This window comes from Cebus imitator, unplaced genomic scaffold (genome assembly GCF_001604975.1).
Source record: "Cebus imitator isolate Cc_AM_T3 unplaced genomic scaffold, Cebus_imitator-1.0 Scaffold49, whole genome shotgun sequence".
NCBI classification, from domain to species: Eukaryota; Metazoa; Chordata; class Mammalia; order Primates; family Cebidae; genus Cebus; species Cebus imitator.
The window spans coordinates 6,096,707-6,102,779 of NW_016107364.1; positions in this window are offsets into that span (position 1 = coordinate 6,096,707).

Consider the following 6,073-nt stretch of genomic DNA (forward strand, 5'->3'; position numbering starts at 1 on the left):
TTTTTTTGTAGAGACGGGGTCTTGCTACATTACCCAGTCTGGTCTCAAATTCCTGGCTTCAAGCAATTCTCCCACCTCAGCCTCCCAAAGGCATGAAGCCACCATGCCTGGCCTAATATGTGGCCTTCATGCCTGACTTCCTTCACTCAGAATAACGTTTTCAAGATTCATCCATGCTGGCCCATGTGTTAGTGCTTCATGCCTTCTTAGAGCTGAATAGTGTTGATTTTTAGTAGAGACCACATTTTGCTTATTCATTCATAAGTTGGCAGACATTTGGATTGTCTCCACTCCGGCTATTATGAATAATGCTGTTCTGAACATTCATGTCCCAGTTTTTGTGCAGACACATGTTCTCATTTCTCTTGGGTATATGCCTAGGCGGGGAATGTTTAACTGCTTGGGGAACTGCTAGACTGCTGTCCAAAGCTGCTGGGCCATTTTACATTCCCACCAGCAGTGTACCAGGGTTCTGGTTTCTCCACACCCTCCACAGCACCTGTAATATTTCTGATGGTACCATTCTAGTGGGTGTGACATGGTATCTCAGCATTTCTCCTTGGACCCAATCAATACAAAAATGATCTTGCTTCCAGATCCTGAAGGTTAGAGATAAGACAGTCAAATGCCTGTAGAATCCTAGAGTTGGAAGGGCAGACGTAGGGAGCAGCCCCGACTCCTGATACTGAGTGCCCAAGGAAGAGCCCCTCCTCAGGGCTAAGTCCAGACCTTGCTGGAGACAGCGTGGCCCTGGCCCAGTGCCTGGCAGGAAGTCCCTGTGGAGAACTTGCTGGAATATGCCCCCCAGGGATGCCAGGGAAGGTGTGCACAAGGAGGTGTCTTGCTGAAGACTCTGCATGAAGAAGGCACTTCCCCAGCAGGGTTTCAAGGGAACTGCTGGCTTCCGGATGCTGCTGGCCACCATGCTTTCAAGAGCTGGGGCCAGCTGCAGGAGCTGCTCTGCAGGAAGCTGTCCTTAAGGGGTGTGCTCCGTTTTGTCCCTCCACGGTGCAGTGGGAGGCTACCTCATTCTGGGACTCAAAATAGGATTGTCTACACATATGATCCACACTTTAAAATATCAGCTTAATTAATTACAGTTAACTTTGCTGACTATTTTGATTCATAGGCCAGAACTTGGATGGGAAAAAGAGGTGCCATTGTCCAGACCTCTGTGCCCAGCACATACTAGAAGAGAGGGAAGAAATTGGAATACCTCTGCCTGCCAGGGGTCACCTCTCAGGGTCTTCAGCAGCAGGTTTTTTCCTGTTTCCTGAAGTCCTCCCTAAGCCCTGCAGCTTATCCTAAAAAAGCAATTTAATAGCAATTGTCTCACATGCTTGTGTAACCCAGATCTTTGTGCCGTCTCCCTTAGGGGTCTTTGCATTCCTGAACAAACAGTTCTAGGAGACACTGCTTTGGGAGCCCTTTCCCTATGGCCAAAAGCAAAAGCCTGTTCTGTATCGAGTTCAGGTCACAGCAGGAAGTTGGTCACTAAGAAAAACACCATAATCTTTATTGATGTAGAAAAAGACAGAAGCTGTTGTGCTTCATTCTAAACCTAGAAGAGTCAGCTGAGTGAGCCCTTCTGACCTGAAGGAACAGTTAACTCCCCCATGTGACTTACAGAAAGTCAAGTTCATCTGTTCTTGTTATTTATTTATTTATTTATTTATTTATTTATTTTTGGTGTCTGGGCCAGAAAAAGTCATGCTAGAAATGTTCAGGATTTTCAATTAAGAGTGTATTAATTAGTGAGGATAAGTCTAGGCTACTGTGACCAAAATGATCAAGGCTTCCACAGGATGAAGGTTTACGCATTTGTTCCTTACACAGAAGTTCGAACAGCAAGTTTGGGGGCTGGTGTGGGGGCTTCCTTATCACTTGGGACCTGGATTCCTTCCATTATGAGCCTCTTCCCTCCTCAGTTGCATCTCACAGGCCACAATCTCTGCACCAGCTCTTGCTACAGCAGCCAGTGGGAAGGAGGAAAAGAGAGGGCAATACATGATCCCTCCCTTTAAGGGCACAAGCCAGAATTGAAAGTTTCAACCACTTGCCTCTAATCTCCAGAAAACAGTCACATGGCCACATTGAACTGTATGAGAGAATGAAAATTTGCCCAGCTAAAAATTCTATGTAGGAGACGGAAAAGAGATGTTGGAAAACAATAATCAGTTTTCTGCAAATTGGAGGTCAAACGTTAAGTTCTCCTATCACATCAATTATATCATAACATCTGCTCCAAGGAAAACAAATAGAAAAAAAAAATTAAGAAATAAAAGGCAACCAATTTGGAAAGCAAAAAGTGAAATTTTATGTTTGCAGATGACATGATCTTACATATAGAAAACCCCCAAAGAACTCCACCAAAATACTCAGAACTAATGAATAATTCACTTACTAAATGAACTCAGTAAAGATTTTGAATACAAAATCAACACATAAGATTAGTTGCACTCCCATGCATTAAAAATAAATTACTCAAAAAGAAATTAAGAAAATGATTTATAATAGCATGAAAAAGAATAAAATACTTAGGAATAAATTTACCAAGGAGATGAAAGATCTGTATACCAAAAACTGTAAGACACTGATGAAAAGGAAGACACAAATGAAAGCAGTATCGCATGTTCGCGGACTGGAAGAATTAATATTTTTACACTATCCATAGTACCCAAAGTGATCTGCAGATTCAGTGCAATTCCTATCAAAATATCAGTGGCATTTTTCACAAAAATAGAAAAAAAAAATTCTAAAATTTCTATAGAATCACAGAAGACCCCAAATAGCAAAAGCAACCTTGAAAAGCTGGTGGCACCACAGTACCTGACTTCAAAATATACTCTAAAACCATGGTAATCAAAATAACGTGCTGGCATAAAAAGACATTTAGACCAACGAAACAGAATGGAAAGCCCAAAAATCAATTCACACACGTACAGTCGATTGATTTTCAGCAAAGTGTCCAAGAACAAATGGGAAAGGATGGTCTCTTCAATAAACAGCCATGGGAAAACTGGATCTCCATATGCCGAAGAATGAAAGTCAACCTTTATCTCACATCATATACAAAAATTAACTCAAAATGGATTGAAGACTTAAACGGAAGATTTGAAACCATAAGACTCTTAGAACACAGAAGGAAAGCTTTATAACATTGGTCTTGGCAATGATTTTTTGTCTATGACACCAAAAGCATAGGCAAAAAAAGCAAAAATTAACAATTGGGACTTCATTAAACATTTTCTACTCAACAAAAGAAGCAACAAAATGAGAAGGCAACCTATGGAATGAGAGAAAAATACTTGCAAACCACATCCCTGATAAGGGGTTAGCATTCAAAATATGTAAGGAATTCACATAACTCAGTAGAAAAAAAAAAAAACAAAAACAAAAGAACAAACAAAAGTGCCCAATTTTGAAAATGGACAAAGGACCAGTTTTCCAAAGAAGATACACAAATGGCTAACATGTATATAAAAAATTATTTAATATCACTAATCATCAGAGGAATCATCAGCAAGGCCTCACCCAGCTGACTCTCTTCTAGGTTAAACATCAGAGAAAGGCAAATCCAAACCACAAGGTCTCACCTCACCCTCTTAGTACGGCAAAGACAAGAGATAGTAAGTGTTGGATGTGACCTGGAGAAAAAGGAGCCCTGTTGCGGGGAATGTAAATTAGTGAAGCCATTAAAAAGATTTCTCAAAAAACTAAAGAACTACCATAGGATCCAGCCATCTGGCTTCTGTGTATTTATTCAAAGGACATGAAACCAGTATGCCAAAGAAATGTCTGCACCTCCACGTTCATTGCATTATTCACAATAGCCAAGATACAGAAACAACTCAATGTCTGTCGGCAGATGAATGGATAAAGGCAATGTGGTATATGTGCACCACGGACTTCTATGCAGCCACAGAGAAGCAAAGAAATCCTGCCATTTGTGGCAACATAAATGATCTTTAGGCTAAGTTAAATTAAGCCAGACACAGAAAGACAATGCTGTTCAGTCTCACTTCTCTGTGGACTCTGAAGTCAAACTCACAGAAACAGAGTAGGATGGTGGTTACCAGAGGCTGGAGGGCGGGGGAATGAGACAGTCATCAGAGGCTACAGCCTTTCAGTTACAAGACACACGAGTGCTGGGGATTTACGGTACCGTAGGGGTGCTGCCAGCGTGTTCATTAATTTGATTGGGATAACCATTACACGATGCATACGTATATCAAATGATTACATTTGACACCTTGAAAATATACGATCTTTGTCAACTAAATTTTTTTAAAGTATATGTAACAGATAGAGGAAAGACTCATGGAACACACTTTGTTATCAGTTTTTCAAAGAAAACGCACCGTCTGCATCAGCCCCGAAGCTGTGGGAGGCATGCGGTGTGGGGAGCGCAGCCCTGCTCAACGGCGCTCACGGCCCTCCTGTTCCTTTCACCACTGCCAATCAGGAGGCAACTGTGGACCCCTCGGGTTTGCAGGTGGCTCCTCGCTGGTTGCTCCTCAGCATTGTAAGACACCTGTGTGTAGACGAGTCTGTTACTACTCTACATGGTAAGAGAGTGGAGTTTTCACTCCCTTATGAGTCAAAGCATGGTTTGCAGAATTCTGTCAGTGTGCGCTTTCTCAAATGGCTTTTGATAGGAGGCTGGCTCGACAGACAGGTGCCAACTCAAAAGAAAGTGTTTTAGTCACAGCAGAAGTTCCTCAGAACAACAGATGCTCATGACTAAACCCCACTCAAAAGGACGCAGTATGGGCTTTGACTGAGATGTCTGCAGGAGACAGTCCTGTGGCCTGAAGGCATGGGATTCAGGGGACCAGCTAGGGTGAGCCTGCTGGAGGCACGCAGGAGGAGGTCAGGGCCTGGCCTCCCTGTGGAGTGGAAAAGACCAGGGAGGCGAAGCCCCATCCAATCCCCAGGTCTTGCGTCTTGCTCTCTGCTAAGGGCCCTCCTTCTGAGGAGGCGGGTTTCCTGCTTGCCCGTGTTGCAGCTCCATCTCCACCTGGAAGCCCCCACTTCCTCTACCTAGCTCTGTTTCCCATCTGCCCATCCAAAATTAGGTGGATCTGAGTGCAGCCTCTTTTTAAGGTCCCAGGTGATTCTAGTATGCTGCCCGCTGGAGAACCGACCTCTGCAGTCCCACCTGCCCTCCAGGAAGGCTCACCTTCCCCAGCTCCCCACGCCTGCCCCAGCCTCTTCCCAAAGTGTCCTCTTCCACTTTCAAACCCAGGACTTCTGTCCACACGGGTCACTTAGCCGTTAGCCCTGTGCCGCTGGGCCATTTCATACCTTTGTCCTGTCTCCTTGAGGGCAGGGCTTGGACACCTGCTCAGCCATTATTGTACCCAACAGGGCAGCATCCAAGATGTGCTTGTGAAATCTCACTGAGGTGGGTGAGGCCTGGGGGAGTCTGGGGTGAGCTGGAATCACCTCAGCACCGTGCATTGTGCACCTGCTGTGTACCGGGCCCTGTGCTGAGTGTGATGCACAGTTTCCACTGCCCGGACAGGAAACACCTGCTCCCAGAGGGCAAGAAGGTCATGAGGTGCAGATCACACCTGGGCTTGCCTCTTCTGGGAAGGCTTCCAGAGAGAAGGCAAGGCTGGATTTCTGTGGGATTATAGTCGGAGGGACAGATAGGAGAGTGTGTGCACAGATTTATTTTCCCAGAACTTGAATGGAAGCTGTTATGGTCAACTTCATCTCTTAAGAGCCCTCTTGGGCATATTTTAATGTTCTAAGATGGAGCAAAAGATCTGTTTTCACCTCTAATCATAACAATAACCAGCTTTGCCTCGTTGAACCCGGAGAAGGTAAATTACTTTCTTCTCTTTCCCCGGAAGTAAATGGAAGACTTGGAGAGGTGATTCCTCCCGGCTCTGTTTGCAGCCCTGGAGGCAGGGAGGACTGCAGACCAAAGCACAGCGTTGCAGCTTGCAGGATTCTCAGGCTGGGCAGCACAGTGGTGCACCATCACACAGATCCTCGGTGGCAGTAACTTGGTCTACACTGCTGAGGAAGAGGAGAAGGTGAAGCTGGTGAACACTGCTGGGGA